Genomic DNA, 12748 nt, shown 5'->3' on the forward strand with positions numbered 1-12748 from the left:
TAGCCCTGCCTGTTCGAGAAGAGGGAGGGCTTCTACTCCGTCGGCGTCCATTCTCGCCATCGGGGCTCACCCCCTCCTTGCCCGAGCCACGGGAGGTGGGTTGCAGGCTACCCGACTCCGCCTCCGACACCCGGCACCGGCAGCCAGCTCGCCCACCACAGGGTCCTGCCTCCATCACCTTGGGAGAGGGCCGAGGGCTTAGGGTCCGCAGATGGTCACCCACCCCCCCATGTCGGGCCTCCGATCTCCGAGAAAATGGTCCACGACTCCCTAAGAGCCTGGTCCGATCCCCTTCGGCCCCGTCTCCGCACCGCCTCCCCCTGGGCCCTGGCGCCCATCCCGCTTCCCAAGCCCCTACGGCCCTACCCTCCACGCGCTCGTTGGGGGCTGGCTCACAAGGCCCAACCCCGCCTCCACTGGCCCGTCCTCCGATCAGGCTCTGGACGGGCTCCTATCCCATTTCAACGGGCCAATCCCAATGCCCACCTCCGCCATGGCCGCATCACACTGGGCCTCATCAGCCCGCCCCACCAGGCCCAAAGCCTACACCCGGCCCGAGCCGCTACCCCGACTCGCCCCCGACTCAGAGCCGGGCGCATCCTTCCTTGCCTCATCTCCTGAGTTCGCCGAGTCGCCGGCCGGGACACCCTTCACCGGCCAGCTCCTCCGCGCCATCTTGGAGGGCTTCTGCCACCCATTCGAGTCCGGCGGAGACTCGGGTGATTTCGGTCGGATCCTTGGGGAGCTCGGTCCGGATTGACTCGACGAAGGCCCGAGTTCGGAGAGTCCGCCTTCTTTCGTGGCCGTGATTACAGCGAGATGGAGGGGATGACCCACTCCTCCACCTTCCTCCTCCCATCTCCGCTGCCTTCCGCCGCCGCCGGCGATCGGATCTATGCCCTCGTCGTCCTCAACCAGCGCCTCCCCCGCTTCGCCCCTCTCCTCGGGAACCACGGTGCTCTCCCTTTCTCTCTATCTCGCATTTCCTGCTAGGGTTTTCGTTCTCGTGTCTCCTTTTTCTGAGTGCTTCTTGCGGGGTTTTTGTGGGGGCTGCGTGTAGAGCAGCACAGTTGCGGGGGTGTGCGCGGATGGAGGGGCCAACCGGATCTTCGACGAGATGCCTCAGCTGTTCCCCGATCAAGATCCTTTACAAGTTCGATGAAGGTTATCTTCTTCTCCTTCTTCCCGCTTGTTTTATTTTTAATTTCTCGATCATCTTGTGCGGGTTGTGATTGTGTTTCACAGGTGAAGCCTTTTATTTCCTCATCACCTACAATGAGTTTTTTTTTTCATTTATAACTTTTATAATCCTTCTAGTAAGTTCCTGGAAATCTTGGATGGATCAAGAAGGGCATATGAGTTGATTAAAACATTTTCAGTTTAGAAAATTGTGTCATTTGTTAATGAATAAAGTTACATCGAACGGGATGCATTGCTTCAAGAAGAAGCAGCTGCGGCGTGAGATCGCATAGCGTGCACACGCAATTGGTATTTTGTAGCTAGTTAGGTATAATATAAACGCCCCCCAAAGGTTTGTTGTTGAGCGGGCTCTCCATCAGGCAATGGAGGTCATTGAGTCATTTGAGTTGGATTAATCAGTGATGGCTAGGAACATTTGGGACCCCCCCTTCGCTACCATAGCATCCAAGTTTGTTCTTGTCTCTTGGGAGTTCACACCCCCTAGCCATTTTAAAGTAAATTTTGTTGGGAGTATGCCTGCTAGTGGAGATTGGGTAGGAGTGGCTTTTGTGATCAGAGACCACAGCACCAGGCTAATTGCTATGGGGAGATGCCGTTCTTTTGAGGCCTCAGCATTTGGGGCGGAGCTCAGGGCTGCATGGACGGGGCTATCCCATGCGAGATATGTGCTGAAGGCGGATGGGATCATTCTGGAGGGGGACTCTGCTGTCTTGATTAATCGCTTTCGGTGGAGAGACAAGAGGTGGTGGAGCATCTGTTTTTGTGCGACATGCGATGGATGCTACGGGGATGCTGGGCTATTCAGGTCAGGCACATCCTTCGGGAGGCGAACCAAGCTGCTGATTGGGTCGCCTCCTTCGTTGCTCAGCATTTAGGGGAGTTTCTATGGGCCCAAATCTTTCTGCTTTTACTAGTATTTTTGTTAGCGATGTAACTGACTGTGCTCATGTGAGAGTAGTTTGAGCAGCTGAACCACAAAAAAAAAAAAGGTATAATATAAACAATAATGATAATGATAGTTTTTTTAGGAAAAACAATATTAATATCAAAAACAGTAACAACTAACATTTATTACTTAGTTCTTTGTACATCACATTAATAGCAGTAGTTATAACATAATTGAAGCTTACATCGAACCTAACCATCGGTTTGAACATGCTCTATTCGCCTACATGAGAGCGGGCCACAAATTTGGCCCCTTATGCAGTGGCAGTTTGTTAATTGAGCCACATATATGGCCACATAGTACTAAGTGGACTGCCTTGTCTGCTATGGTATGACTGTATACAATAAGCGCATGCAGACAAAACAGTGCGGTCAAAGGATAGTATCCACATATGTGGCCTCATGTACTGCATTTTAAAACACGGATGGGATGGGAATTTTGTTTTCTAAAGGAACTCAAAATAGAATGAATTGAGTTTACAGAGTTAATCAACAATAGCAATGATTAGGAAACTCGTAATTAAGCCTCTAGGTAGCATAGATCATAACCCTTATGCTCAATGCAGTACCATGTAGATATGCAATATAAAGAATCAACGAAGTAGATAGCAAGTTTTCTTGAGTGGAAAGGAAACAAGTAGGGAAGAAAGCAGATACTTGAAATCTAAAATTTTTGTAAGTTTTTGGAGTCCAATCGATCATGATAAACTTAGGGAGTCGCAATTTTCTAAATAAATAAGACAAGTTAGGCCGTGCATGCTCATTATTTTTACCTAAGAATTGAGGCAGATAATATGACGGAGTCAAAAGAAATATTCTTTTCCCCTCTTTTAGTAACCATATTATTTTGGTGCATGCACAAGAAACTCAAGGAAAAGTTTCATAGGAAACAAGAGATAATGGAATATGGCAAGCTTTATTCTAAGGACGAACATAATCCTAAAACCTTAACATTATATTTACACTAATAGAGAGGCTTTTGAAATCTCATGCATATTATTATAGAAGATACCTTTTTTAGGACTTGTCTATGAAAATTAAGATGCATGATAAAGATACTCATTTGATGGATCGGTACATTTCCAGTTGTCTTTAAAAGCTTCGTGACTTTATGTGTTGGAGAGAACATTATATCTAACAATGAGAGCTTCTGCAAGCAAGATTTTAAATCCCATGGGATGGAGGTGTCCTAGTTTCTCCATAGAATAGGACGCCCTACTGTCCCACCCCATCTCGGCGGCGGTCTCGGTCATGCATCCCTGTAGATATTCTCCGTCTCTCCCTCCTTCATCGTTCTTTTTTTTCTTTCTTTCTTTCTTTTTCTTCTTTCTTTTCTTCCTTTCTTTTTCTTCTACCTTCTTTTCTTTCCTTTCCTTTTTCTTTCTTTTTCTTATCCCTTCCTTTATTTCTTTTTTTTCTTTTCCTCTTCTTTCTCTTTTCTCTCTTCCTTTTTTCCTACCTTTTTTTCTTTTCTTATCCCTTTATTTCTTTCTTTTCTTTTTATTCTTCTTCTTTCCTTTCACTTTTTCTTTTTCTTCATCTTTCCTTCTTTTCTTTCTTTCCTCTTTCTTCTTCTCTCCTTGCATGGATGGGTTTCGGAGTCCCGACCCCGTTCCAATCCCATTTTATCATAGGAATGGGGCAATACGTCCGGGACGCCCCCCATCCTGCCAAGACTTAAAACCTTGTCCGCAAGTTAGTTTGGGTTGTGTTGGTAAGGTAAACAGGTCCAAGTCAAAATTGCCACCACAAACGATTATACTATAATACAAGTAAGGCATGCTGAAAATATACTAGGTATATTACAAGTATTTATTGCTTAACCTAGGGAGTGATCAGATGGTCACAGGAACATAATTTTGTTGTTTGTTGACTATGTTATGACTCCAGGCCTGACTATCTTCATTGTTTCTTTCATTTTCTCAAGCCAAGTGAACAATTTTTACCCTATTTGCTGGGAATATATACATATATGCATACCAGACATAGATACACACACAAATGTATAATTGAAATAACATAGGGTATTTCAAATATACCCTATGTTAAAAATATACAATTTTTACCCTATTCGCTTAGGAAGATAATTTACTCTTGATTTACTCTGTTAAAATGTACAGGGATATTGAACCCACCTTTCACGTGTAGTGATTTACAAAAGAACATTTTTAAGTGATTTCATCTTTAAGGTTATCTCGTTTTGTTTTTCCTACAAAATCATTTATATCTGTTTTTTTTTATTTTGATTAAGTTTGATTTTTATGCTATGCTAATTGATCATTGATTTCTTTTGTATTTCTTCATTCTTTTTGTTTCCTATGTACTATACCAGGTACAAGCCAGATGTAATTAAAGGAGACATGGATTCAATTAGATCAGAAGTACAGAAGTTCTATTCCTATTTGGTAATCTTTCTACCAGACTTTCTGTATTTTGTATTAAATTAGAGATTTATATTTGTGCAATATGACAAATTTGGCATAGATGGATAGCTGTTTATGTTTCTTCACCTTGATTAATACATTAGATTTGACAATATTTAGCTGAAATTTTAGCTTAGCATGGCATATATCATTGCATGCTCATAAGGAAGACATCCACTTTAATTTGCGATTATTACATAGAGAATGCTTAATGTTCAGGGCCATCTAGATAAAAACAAGTGCATGACTTGTTCAAGTAATGAATACCCCATGTTGTGCAAACACTGCAAGACATGTCATGTGACCTATAGGCATTTGGTGGGGGCATCAAGATATTTCTGATGGTCTTTGTATCCATACAACTGCTACCATGGTCTGCCAAACTGCCCCGTACCGGCGTACTGTATTGTACTGAGAGGAAACTAGTACGAAACTTAACTTCAAGTTGGTACAAACCTCGTACAACCCTATACCGAGGCGTACCGACCTGTACCGAGGCATACCGACCTGTATCGAGGCGTACCGAGATAAAAATTGAGAAAAATGGCTAGTGAGCTATTTTGGTACAGAAGTATATCTTACCGTACTAAATCAAACTGATAAGGTACTGATACGGTACCCGGTACCAAGATTGCGGACCTTGAGCACTACTTAGAACTTTCTTCTTTTTATGTACCTCTAAAGGTTTAGTTAGCTGATCAAATGCCAGACCTTTGTTAGATTTTTATTTCCCCCTGAAAGAGGGACTGTGAGTTCACTTTTTTTTATTACTGACGTTGTTGTTTTCTAAATCTCCCCTACTTTTTAATCCTTAAATTACTTTTCCAGTTTCTTATCCTTGAGTTCAAAATCATATTTTCATTCATATATTTTTGATGTGGCTAACTGACTTGTTAGGATCCATCCTGCATTATTAGCAGCTCATTGGCATTGTTAAAAGCATTGAACTCCAGCCTCCAACATCCAACGAAGACAAAGATGATGAGTTAGTATCTTCATCCAAATATATCAAATAGCACACATTAAAAAAGGACCATAAACACAAGTGAGAATGTTCTTATTACTATTTACAATGCCAAAGATCGAGGTGATCAAATGGAGAAACTACAAATAGGCAGGTGGTAATGGGTAGGGTCCAGAGGAAACACATCATACATTCAATCAAGGTTTAAACTAAGTCTTTTAGAGTATCAGCAGTCCATGAGTGGGCTCTCATGATTAATAAGATTGAAGATGCATTGTCATGACAACAAAATAGTCATGGTGAGAGCAACCTTTATAACTTAACAAATAGTTCAGAGTATCAATTTTCCCCCATTTAAGATTCTACTTTCCAGAGGCTATGGGCATCATCTATGGTGATGTAACATGACATCATATGTTAATGGTGTAGCAATAAACATAAAGAAGAATTTGACGAAAACTCTTAAGAATATGAGGAGCCCATGTCAGCTTACAAATAGCATGATGATAGTGGTAACAGGAGCTATGACAACTATATTGAACATCCACATGATTTTCAGTGTAAGAACTATAATCTCACCCTAATTGATGTTGTATTTCTTGGCATATCGATCATAATCTTACTTTAGTTTGTTAATCTACTATGACTTGATGGTGGCATTGCAACTAGAAGAGAGGAAGATCCCAAGTTTTGGCCCATTATATAGCATGACGTTCCTCGGTCATTTCCAGCTGTCATTCCAGTTTATTGCCCCATGATAGGACTTGTCATCTTAGGTCAGAGTAAGTATGTAACGGAAATGTGATTGTGGAGAGTAGTCAATTGAAGACTGCTGATAGGATCAGATGCTTGATGTTTACACGAGGCATACATGGTTACTATCATATCCAATACTAATGGATGAAGACAATGGATCTGTTCCACCCATCTAGCCCCACATAACTTGCACTACTGGGTAAGTGTCCAGCATGGATGTTAATGAGCTTACTACAGATGTTGGTAGGGGGTTGACTCCCAATTAATTTGCCATGATGAAGAATGGTAGAACACTTTCAGCAGGTGTTGTCATTGGACACATAACACATTGAACAAAAAAGGCAATTTCAAGGCTTAAAATGTGATTAAAGCAATTAGATAGCTGACTGAAATAGGATCATTTAATGGTTCCAGATAGTTTTCTGGTAAAATTATGAACTGCAGCAATGGTAGTACCCTTCATATTATTTCAAATGAAATTAAAAAGTGTAGCTTGGACAAATTAAATCATAAAAAATCTAATAAGATGGAGATAGATTTGATTTCAAGCAAAATGATTGGCCCTATAAAATCAATGTTTTGGCTTCAACCAACAAAAGGACTTATGCAGTGGAATTCACCAGTTTTGACCAAAACAAGTTGGACCATTACCTAATCTGAATGTCTCCAAAACAATATGTTTTTAACCTTCGAGTCATCAAAAGATTATCACCAGATAACCTAAAACAGCATAGCCCAACCTGAGCATGACAATCTCAAATCGAACCATCAAACCAAGGTTGAAAGTGTTAGATCAAGGCTCAGAGGTTTTAATATTGTACATGCACATTTGTATCGCATGCTGACATCAACGGTGGATCATTGCATTTATTCATCCATAACATCTCTAACTAGAAATGTGTCCACAGAAGTTAGACAATGGCAAACACACATGAGAGACACAATCTACACATTCTTATTCTTTTACCTTGAGAAAGAATATTATCCTATGCCTTTTGTTTATGTTCTTCTTGAGCCTCTTTTCTTAATAATTGTAGCGTAGTTTTTAGTAAAACCATGTATGATCAGTCTAACAAATGAAAGTATTCCACTATTGCAATTGTGCCTTGCAGAACAATTAATTGAAATTGTTTGGTTTAAGTGTTGATTTTCACATTCCGATACCTAAATGGTTGAGTAATGAAAATGTCTTGTTAGGCCATGTTTGGGGGAGTTGTTGATAGTAGAGCTTTTGAAAGTAGAGCTGTTAGAAGTAGAGCTTTCTGAAGTAGAGCTTTTATAAAAAGTTTTTTGCTGTTTGGTAACTATATTTCTAAAGTGTTGTGGCACTTTAATATGTGTTTGGTAAACAAACTGAGAAAGAACTTTTGTATGACAAAATTACCATAAAGGACATTGCATAGTATTATACAACAGAGCATAATAAAATATAACATATATTAATACATAAATATATAATATAATGTAATATTACTGTAATGTACTATAATATTATTATAATATAGTAATATATCATTTATACTATAGCATATTAATTTAATATAATATTAAATTATTTAACATAACATATCAATGTATTATGATATAATGTAATATAATATTATATTTATAGTATAATACAATAATAAAGGTACAAAATATTATAATTATTAGCATACATTAATTTTTCATAATATAACAGAATATTAAATTGTTTAACATAACATATTAATGTATTATGATATAATGTAATATAATATTATATTTATAGTATAATACAATAATAGGAAATAAGAATACCTTTTCTTGCACGGAAGGGAGTCTGATCCATGGCTAGGGTTCTTTGTTAGGGCTCCAGCAGAATTTTAGGTTTATAAAGGGACAAAGTATGTAATTATTATATTTTATTATAGATATTTTGGTCAAAAAAATAGCTCTCCGACAAAACTCAAAACAGTTTTTTCGGAAAGTTCCAAAAAATAGCTTCTTCTAAGAAGCTATTTTAGCTTTCTGAAAAAGTTAAAACAGCTTTCTAAAATTTTTATCAAACACCCTTTTTCATCCAAAAGTGCTTTTGGCCCTCCAAAAGCTCCCCCAAACGGGGCCTTAGTCATCAATGGCTCTTGGATATTTATAACCAATGAGCCTCCCCTCATCAATTTGGGCACAAAATGAATGACAAGGGACCTGGCAATGTATCGTGTTCTATTCATTACCCTGCATTATAAGCACTTCACTACAATCTCTTCATTTGGATGGATAACTAGGAGAGTAATATGTTTATTAAATGTTACTTGTTTCTGGATGCAGGGCGCCAAGATTGTGGATGAATCACATGACCAAGACACTACAGATCTACACAAGTGTGTAGCTTCTATTCAGAACCGCACACCTGACTTGGACAAATCTAATGTAAGTTGCATGAAGATGTTAGGAAACCTCATGGTATACAGATGAATGGACTAGTCCACATAAGAATGATATGTCTTTCCACGTGGTGGCTTTCTTTTTCTTTGCTGATTGAGTTTCAACTTTTTCAGAGTATAAAAGCCCGACTGATAACTACTGTTTGACAGGGAAGCAACCAGCTATAAATTCAGCATGAGTTAACAACATACACTAATGACACCCCCCATGTTGCCCATATGTTTTCTGAATGCTTCTCTGTTGGTTGGCTTAAACAATTCCGCATTACTGGATGCCAGCAAAAATGAGCAGCGTAAGACATCCTGAGAGGAGTCAACAAGTGGTAATTCAAATTTCACAACTGAAATGTAAGAACTCTCAGAATCACAATTGTAGCATCAATAAAGACCACTTGATGCAATTGGGATGCATAATTCACCATAAGGTCTGCCTCTGCACATTCCAGATCAGGCTTATGGCATTTTGGTAGATACTAATACATGTTCATTACTAATGCAACCACTTAAAGAGGGATGGAAATGTAAATGGTGTAAAAGCCTATTAAACTAGTTAGCAGTTGCTTTTGATAAGAAGGTAGTTTAATATTTCCAATAGTAGCTTTCCCTCTTTAGAGCAAGTTAACATGCAAGGTTTATTAATTAGTAAAATCATATTTGGAAATTTGTGAAGGTTATCCTTGGAGTTGTTCATATGATGTAGGGCTCATGGTTTCAACTGAATGCAGAGGGAGAGCAAGAATAGTGATGAAACGGGTATGCTTAAGGAAGTTGTTGACGTACTGTGTTACCTGGACACTTTTTGTCCAGTTCCAAGAATCTGTCTAATACATATCCAAATTAGATATGCATCAGATACTTGAATACTCATCTAATTCTTTTCTTGCATCTTTTAGAGATGGGTGGACAGGTGCTCTCTTGCAACAAGGATTTCAACAGGCTATTGTGGCTTCCGCATTGAACTCTTGTTCTATTTTTAGACTGGTGAAGGATGTAGATATAAAACGCCTTTGTCAAGTGTCTTTTTTCTTATATCCTTACACTAATTGGGAAGTATTGATGAGAAACTTGTATATTGAAAAATCCTAACAAAGAATATTTTTTAATGCTCTTCCTATATAATTTTATGAAAATAATGCATAATTTAGTTGAAGCTGTTCTCTGTTACATATTTGTATCATATGTGTTTGAATCCAATTCTCATGTTCGTGTCCATGCAATACTGGACTCACATTGTTTTTAATTATGTCCTTTTTTCTCCATTACATTGTTTTTAATTATCTCCTTTTTCTCTCAATTACATTGTTTTTAATTATCTCCTTTTTTCTCAATTAGGGTTTCTCTCCATGAGTTAATTATGTTCAACTTCTAGGCACAAACTAAGTCCTCATATGAAGCTAAGGCTAGCAAAGATGTCTGATATTTTGATCCTCTGTGAAATTTGATATAGCATCGCTGGTATTTTTTTTTTCTTTTGAGAATCAAAAATTATACGATCCGTTGGTGATCGGGTTTTGCATTGCTGGTATATTCCTTATCTACCAAAATATATGAATGGAGAAGAAACTCAATATCTAATATACAACAAAAGCTAGCTTGAAAGCAACTTAAGATAAGCCTTCAAAAGCATCCAAGGAACCAAGTGACCTGTTTCAGGTCCTTTCACCCCTGTATCAGAGCATTATACTTTTGTTGGCTCTTCCTTTAATTTTTAACTACTTTATAGGCTCTTTCATTTTCAATTATCTGCCAAGATACTGATGTTCGCTTGCTTAAATTGTAGTCATGCGTTCTTGTCGTATGGCCTCTTGGAGGAAGGTTCGATCATGAGATTGGAAACATCAATGTTCTTTATTTGTTCTCAGATATGCGGATCGTCCTTCTATCTGTTGATTGCCTAATCCTACTTCTTCCAGGGACACACATGCATGAAATTCATATCCAGTCATCAGTTGAAGGCCCATACTGTGGACTGGTTCCTATTGGAAAACCATCTGCTAGAACCACAACAACTGGCCTGCAATGGAATCTGAGTAAGCACATGACACAAACTCATTATGTGACTTGTATTATGTACTTCGAATCAATAGCAGTGGTAGGAGTGGCGGCATGATGTGAGACTATATCTCCCTTCCATGAAATGTAGTTTGCTGCTAAGCATGATATGCTCAAACCATTGGTAGATATGCTAAATAGTGGTATATGGGGTCCGGTTGCTGCATAATCTCATTTTGTGGATGATAAGCCGGCATCGATACCAAAGAAAGTTGTCTGTCACCAATGCTTGTTTCTTATGATCCTTAACAGGGAACATTTGCTGTGATCTCTTTGTGGGGCATCACTCTGCTGCTACATCTGAAACAGGATTGCATATTTTTTGTTGCTGTAGATTCTAAATTTGTGAATGTGATGGGGCTTACAAGCTGTGGAAATGGCTTAAATACTTCTAAAAACAAATTAGCGTCACTGCACGGAATCAGCATTAAGAAAATGTAGTTTGAAATTCCTTTTTTGACCCTTGTTCCATCAGTGTCAAGTTTTCACATTCTGTCTGGCTTGACATGTTCTTTTTTTTTTTTTTACTAAGGCAGGTGAATCATACCTAACAAGTACGGATGCACCCAATAAAGTCAAAAAACAGAATGCCTCGGAGTGCCCAGGGCAACTCTCCATCACCAGTCCATAGGGTGCTATCGGAGTGGCTGGCTACATAAGAAGCCACCCAATCCGCAGCCCCATTAGCTTCATGGAACACATGCTTGGCCTGAAAGGCTCCGCCATCTCTCACCATAACCCAGATGTCTCACAACAACGGGTGGGCGCAATTGTTGTCCCTAGGCTCCCCTCCGGATCCAACTGATGACAGTGGCCGAGTCCTTCTCCAGGATAATAGAACTAGCCCGTAAGACACCAGGCGTGACAAAAGACCTGTCCAAGTGGCCCGCAGCTCCGCACCCAGAACCGATGTGTGGAAGAGTTGACTGCCTTTAGTAGCCACAACCCTGGCAGACGAGTCTCGAATAACAAAATCCGCACCACCCCACATACCTCCATCCAAGACAGACCCGTCGAAATTAAACTTGAGGAAACTCGGAGGTGGGGGCTCCCAGGTGAAAAATACTATACAGAAAACTATCGAAGCAGAAAGGGAACCCCAGGTGTCCCAAGCTGTCAAGGTCCCTTCAACAGGTGTAATGAGACTGAGCTATGCCGCCTACACGCGGGCATTCTCCACTACCAGTCTAGGCGACATACTGTGCTTACCAAAGATTCAAGCGTTCCTAGCCAGCTAAATCTGATAGGATGTGCAAATTGCTTGAGCCGCCTCCTAGCACAGCAGTGGGGACTCCGAGTATCGGCTCATGGCATGCAAGAATAGGTCCCTCCGTCTTCAAACCTCCCACTAGATTCCTGCCATTCGCCACGTTGTCCTAGCCTATGTACGCTGAAACAAGGCATAGTCCACTGTTTCGTCCACACCACAATCCCCGCACACCGAGAAAATCCTCAAGCCTTATCCACTCAGTACCGCTCTCATTGGAAGACGGTCCCAGGCCACCTTTCAGAGAAACAATGCTACTCTCGGGTGGAGACCCAAACGCTAGATCCAGGTGCAATTTGACCCAGGCTCATACTGCTGCTGAAGGATGCAGGAAAGGTTGCTCGCCTTGACACTGGTCCTAGTAAAGATGCTCCAGATCTGCACATCTGGACCTGCGCACCCTGGTAGCAGGAGAGATCGAACTCTCTATGCCAGATGCCCTCCAAAGAGCTGAATCAACCTAGACTCATCCCATGTAGCCCCCTAGATCACATACATGCAGGCCCTCCCCTGCTTCAACACAAACCGTAGTTAGCCAGAGCCGCAAAGGGATTGACATCTTCCTTAACTTGGTTATTTCCAGCTGACTCAGAGATGAGCTTCAGCGGCTTGATAAGTACATCAAATATTGCATGCGAGGAGAAGATAACGGTCTGCTCTGATGCAGATCTTTGGACAATTTTGATCTGGAAGCTGATCTGAAGGGCTTGCTCCCATAAGAGGTCAGAAGACATTT

General features: G+C 40.4%; 1 long non-coding RNA gene and 1 pseudogene across 4 annotated transcripts; both read left to right on the top strand.

Moving 5' to 3' along the window:
- Positions 1–810: 810 nt before the first annotated feature.
- On the top strand, positions 811–12748 carry LOC148714907 (thiamine pyrophosphokinase 3-like; annotated as a pseudogene). The gene is made up of 6 exons (XR_015975813.2): positions 811–964; positions 1077–1164; positions 4478–4550; positions 8578–8679; positions 10474–10723; positions 12596–12748. The product of XR_015975813.2 is annotated as a thiamine pyrophosphokinase 3-like (transcript).
- LOC149768396 (uncharacterized) lies at positions 8881–9805 on the top strand. 3 transcript variants are annotated; one of them, XR_016399562.1, is made up of 3 exons: positions 8881–9016; positions 9364–9446; positions 9587–9805. It is a non-coding gene; the product is annotated as an uncharacterized LOC149768396 (long non-coding RNA). The 3 variants fall into 3 exon arrangements; XR_016399561.1 differs by lacking the exon at positions 8881–9016 and adding an exon at positions 9142–9267; XR_016399560.1 differs by lacking the exon at positions 8881–9016 and having other exon boundaries at positions 9306–9446.

The sequence above is a fragment of the Phoenix dactylifera genome, chromosome 2 (genome assembly GCF_051530095.1).
Source record: "Phoenix dactylifera cultivar Ajwa chromosome 2, Ajwa_hap1_PhDact_Kaust_v1.1, whole genome shotgun sequence".
NCBI classification, from domain to species: Eukaryota; Viridiplantae; Streptophyta; class Magnoliopsida; order Arecales; family Arecaceae; genus Phoenix; species Phoenix dactylifera.